Below are 6,081 nucleotides of genomic sequence, written 5' to 3' on the forward strand. Positions count from 1 at the left end.
CAAACACTTAAAAAAATACACATTTGGCAGGTGCAGTGGCTCACACCTGCAATCCCAGCACTTTGGGAGGCCAAGGTGGGAGGATCACTTGAGTTCAGGAGTTCAAGACCAGCCTGGGCGACCTAGCAATACCTCATCTCTACTAGAAATCAAAAAAATTACTTGGGCATGGTGGCACACGCCTGTAGTCCCAGCTACTCCGGGAGGCTGAGGTGGGAGAATTGCTTGAGCCCAGGAAGTCAAGACTGCAGTAAGCCGACATTATGCCACTGTACTCCAGTCTGGGCAGCAGAGTGACATTCTGTCTCAATATATCTATTCATTTCCCTTGGTTTCTTAACTGGAACACACCTTATCTTTTTTCCCTTATATTTGTTAATGCAAATATTATTTTATTTAATTCTTTTTTTGAGACAGGGTCTTGCTGTGTTGTCCAGGCTGGAATGCAGTGGTGTGATCATGGCTCACTGCAGCCTCAACCTCCTGAGCTCAAGCTCTCACCTCAGCCTCCCCAGTAGCTGGGAGTACAGGTGCGTACCACCACACCTGGCTAATTTTTAAATATTTTATAGAGATGGGGTTTTGCCATGTTGCCCAAGCTGGTCTTAAACTCCTGGGCCCAAGGGATCTGCCCACCTTAGCCTCCCAAAGTGTTGAGATTACAGAGGTAAGCTACTGAGCCCATCACAAGTATTATTTTATTTCAGGGAGGAAGCCCAGTCTTACTGCATAAATCCCATCTCTCCCAAAGATCTGTTTGTACTCTCTTTCCTTGAATCTAAGCAGCCACCTCTACACACACATACTGGACTCTTCAGTGCTTTAAGGCCCTGCTTGTGCAAGGACAATGAACTGCTTTGAAAACACCACCTTGGTTCGTGTTTTCTGGCTCATGTTGTCTGGCTAAGCTCAATTCCGTAACCCAAACCTGCTTATTAACAATTCCACAAGTCTGACCACCACCTCCTCCTCCTCTCTCAAAAATATTCTACCTGTGCATTTTCTGTTCACTCAACCTTTGCATTGTATGGCAAATCACCTTCATGACCTTTCGGTGATGAGCACAATCTCAGTAGGTCACTTGCTTACATCCTAGCGGTGGACATGGAGCTGGACCAATCTGTCATTTATAAGCAACCGGCTGTAGGGCCTTAGGTAAATCACTTCCCCTCTCCAGGCTCCATTGTAACCAGTGAGGGTGTTAGACACAAAGACTTTCAGGGTTCTTTCAAATCCAGCAGTGGATAATTTTCTCATTTGCACCACACGTTGATCTCAATAAGAAAGTACTCTAGAACGGGCTGGCTGAGTCCCACCCAGGGCCCATCATTTCTTTGCTTTCTGCATTTCCCTTTTCTCCCTGAGACTGTCTCCTTCTGGGATAGCCTACAGTCTGTCCCATTGGGCTGCTATGACTCTCCCACAAGATTCCACGGTCTGTTGCTTTTGCCCACCCTTTCCCCAACAGTCTGAATGTTCTCCTTGGTGCTCAGGAGCCCCTTGGTCTGTGCAGACGCAGAGCCCCCATCTCACTCAGCACACCACGTGGACTGGCTCCCTCTCTACTTCTGGGTTTCCATCTGCATTGTTCAGAGCTAGATGCCTCTCTAAAATGCTCAGGTAAACTGCTGGAAAATATTCATCTGCCCCTTGGTGGTTCTGCAGAATGCTGTGAGCCAGACGCAGCCCCTCCCTAGAGCAAGTTCTGCCCTCAGCCCATGACTCATTCACGGAGCAGCAGACACCAGCTACCCCCACCCCAGCAGTACGGAGACAAGTTTGTAACGCACACCAACCCGGCTCCTTTCCTACACAGATGCCCCACTCACAGCCACCCAGAATCAACACCCTCACTCACTCACCTTCACTGCCAGAGTTTTGTATGTGCCCTCAGCCTCGTTTTTGCGACGCTCCTTGGGAACTGCAGGGTGAATGGATGCTATTCCTAGGAAGAAGCTAGGGAAACTTCCACTCCATGATTTTCATTTACAATGGGCGGGTTGGAAAAATGGGTCAAAGACTAGTAAGCATAGAGAATATTTTCTAAATCTAAGCAAGAAGTGCATTTGAATCATGACTGAGTTTGGCATCCGTCTCTCTTCAGCTCATTTACTCATAACCTTCGGCCCTTCCACACACCTGACTTCAGAGTTAGAAGATTACCCTCAACTACAGGCTTGGAAGTGCTGTAATCACACAGCTTCTGAGTCATGTTTACAGCCAGTGTGGCTCTGGGGTCACTGGACTGTGTCAGTGATAGAGCGGAGTTACCACCACAAAAGGTGTTTACGTAGAAGTCTGAAACAAGTACAAACCTGCACAAGTCTCAGTGATGTGTCTCAAGGGGATGGGTGGGGAATAACTGTCTGTGAAGGGCCAGTACACCAAAACACTGGAATTCTCATTTGACCCCATAAACAAGAGGAGTTTATGATAAGGGCGACATCGCTAAATACTTAAAAAGCACACAGACTATCAAGAATAGACCCGGCTGGGTGCAGTGACTCACGCCTGTAATCCCAGCACTTTGGGAGGTCGAGGCTGATGGATCATGAGGTCAGGAGTTCGAGACCGGCGGATGGTGAAACCCCATCTCTACTAAAAATACAAAAATTAGCCAGGCACTACCAGTAGCATGTGCCTGTAATCCCAGCTACTCGGGAGGCTGAGGCAGAAGAATTGCTTGAACCCGGGGGATGGAGGTTGCAGTGAGCCGAGATCGCTCCACTGCACTCCGGCTTGGGTGACAGAGCAAGACTCCATTTCGGGCGGGGGAAGAATAGACCAACATGGGGTCCCTAAGATAATCAAGTTTATTTATTTAAGGGGGTAAATACGTGCAAAGGAAGGGGAACCAGCAAATGTAATCTGGGTTTTAAAAGACATTTTGCTGTTGCTGTTGTTGTTTTTGGGGGGATGGAGTCTCACACTGTCGCCCAGACTGGAGTGCAGGGGTGCTCACTGCAAGCTCTGCCTTCTGAGTTCACGCCATTCTCCTGCCTCAGCCTCCCGAGTAGCCATTACAGGTGCCCGCCACCATGCCTGGCTAATTTTTTGTACTTTCAGTAGAGACAGGGTTTCACTGTGTTAGCCAGGATGGTCTTGATCTCCTGACCTCATGATCCGCCTGCCTCAGCCTCCTAAAATGCTGGGACTGGGATTACAGGCGTGAGTCACCACACCTAGCCTTAAAAGACTTTTTAACCACCTCAATCCTAAAGGTTAAATTAAAACAAAATCAGTCATAGAACTCAGATTCATTTTATCTGTCATGGACATAAAAGTTATTTGAGACAAAAAACAAAATTAGGGAAAATAAACACATATTAAACTGTGTGCTTTCCAGATACTTGTAGGCTGATCTTATTAAAATCACTACAAATGGCCAAGACAGAGCAAGTAGTGCACAGTTAAAAGCTAAAGGTCATAGTTAACTTTAAGTACAAGTTGGTAGTAAAAATAAACTTTAAAAAGTAGCTTTCTGAGCTGTGTGCTTAGGCAAAAATGACAGAAGTCCAATGTGGTCAAGTGTACACATAAAATAACTGAGCACACACCTATATGATTTTAAGCTTCAAGCATATTACAATTCAGAAAAGGTTCTATGAATAGAACTATTTTTGAGTCTCCTGAAGACACTATTCAATGCATTGTTTTGCTTAAGAAAGCAACAAAATACTGTATATTCATACATGCTTCAAATGTAGTTCTGTCCAAAAAGTCTTGGTTGATGATTGTTTTCATAATCTCTTTTAAGAAATGGCCAGTTCACAAGACAGGGATGCCCTCTCTCACCACTCCTATTCAACATAGTGTTGGAAGTTCTGGCTAGGGCAATTAGGCAAGAGAAAGAAATCAAGGGTATTCAGTTAGGAAAAGAAGAAGTCAAACTGTCCCTGTTTGCAGATGACATGATTGTATATTTAGAAAACCCCATTGTCTCAGCCCAAAATCTCCTTAAGCTGATAAGCAACTTCAGCAAAGTCTCAGGATACAAAATTAATGTGCAAAAATCACAAGCATTCTTATACACCAGTAACAGACAAACAGAGAGCCAAATCAGGAATGAACTTCCATTCACAATTGCTTCAAAGAGAATCAAATACCTAGGAATCCAACTTACAAGGGATGTAAAGGACCTCTTCAAGGAGAACTACAAACCACTGCTCAGTGAAATAAAAGAGGACACAAACAAATGGAAGAACATACCATGCTCATGGATAGGAAGAATCAATATCGTGAAAATGGCCATACTGCCCAAGGTAATTTATAGATTCAATGCCATCCCCATCAAGCTACCAATGAGTTTCTTCACAGAATTGGAAAAAACTGCTTTAAAGTTCATATGGAACCAAAAAAGAGCCCGCATCTCCAAGACAATCCTAAGTCAAAAGAACAAAGCTGGAGGCATCACGCTACCTGACTTCAAACTATACTACAAGGCTACAGTAACCAAAACAGCATGGTACTGGTACCAAAACAGAGATATAGACCAATAGAACAGAACAGAGTCCTCAGAAATAATACCACACATCTACAGCCATCTGATCTTTGACAAACCTGAGAGGAACAAGAAATGGGGAAAGGATTCCCTATTTAATAAATGGTGCTGGGAAAATTGGCTAGCCATAAGTAGAAAGCTGAAACTGGATCCTTTCCTTACTCCTTATACGAAAATTAATTCAAGATGGATTAGAGACTTAAATGTTAGACCTAATACCATAAAAATCCTAGAGGAAAACCTAGGTAGTACCATTCAGGACATAGGCATGGGCAAAGACTTCATGTCTAAAACACCAAAAGCAACGGCAGCAAAAGCCAAAATTGACAAACGGGATCTCATTAAATTAAAGAGCTTCTGCACAGCAAAAGAAACTACCATCAGAGTGAACAGGCAACCTACAGAATGGGAGAAAATTTTTGCAATCTACTCATCTGACAAAGGGCTAATATCCAGAACCTACAAAGAACTCAAACAAATTTACAAGAAAAAAACAAACAACCCCATCAAAAAGTGGGCAAAGGATATGAACAGACATTTCTCAAAAGAAGACATTCATACAGCCAACAGACACATGAAAAAATGCTCATCATCACTGGCCATCAGAGAAATGCAAATCAAAACCACAATGAGATACCATCTCACACCAGTTAGAATGGCGATCATTAAAAAGTCAGGAAACAACAGGTGCTGGAGAGGATGTGGAGAAATAGGAACACTTTTACACTGTTGGTGGGATTGTAAACTAGTTCAACCATTACGGAAAACAGTATGGCGATTCCTCAAGGATCTAGAACTAGATGTACCATATGACCCAGCCATCCCATTACTGGGTATATACCCAAAGGATTATAAATTATGCTGCTATAAAGACACATGCACACGTATGTTTATTGCAGCACTATTCACAATAGCAAAGACTTGGAATCAACCCAAATGTCCATCAGTGACAGATTGGATTAAGAAAATGTGGCACATATACACCATGGAATACTATGCAGCCATCAAAAAGGATGAGTTTGCATCCTTTGTAGGGACATGGATGCAGCTGGAAACCATCATTCTTAGCAAACTATCACAAGAACAGAAAACCAAACACCGCCTGTTCTCACTCATAGGTGGGAACTGAACAATAAGATCACTTGGACTCAGGAAGGGGAACATCACACACAGGGGCCTATCATGGGGAGGGGGGAGGGGGGAGGGATTGCATTGGGAGTTATACCTGATGTAAATGATGAGTTGATGGGTGCAGCACACCAACATGGCACAAGTATACATATGTAACAAACCTGCACATTATGCACATGTACCCTACAACTTAAAGTATAATAATAATAAATAAATTAAAAAAAAAAAAAAAAAGAAATGGGCAAACACTACAAATTAAGCCTTTTTTTTTTTGATGGAGTCTCTTGCTCTGTCACCAGGCTGGAGTGCAGTGCAACCTCTGCCTCCCAGGTTCGAGCAATTATCCTGCCTCAGCCTCCAGAGTAGCTGGGACTACAGACATGCCACCACGCCCAGCTAATTTTTGTATTTTTAGTGGAGATGGGGTTTCACCATGTTGGCCAGGATGG

Source organism: Macaca nemestrina, chromosome 4, assembly GCF_043159975.1.
Source record: "Macaca nemestrina isolate mMacNem1 chromosome 4, mMacNem.hap1, whole genome shotgun sequence".
Lineage (NCBI taxonomy): Eukaryota > Metazoa > Chordata > Mammalia > Primates > Cercopithecidae > Macaca > Macaca nemestrina.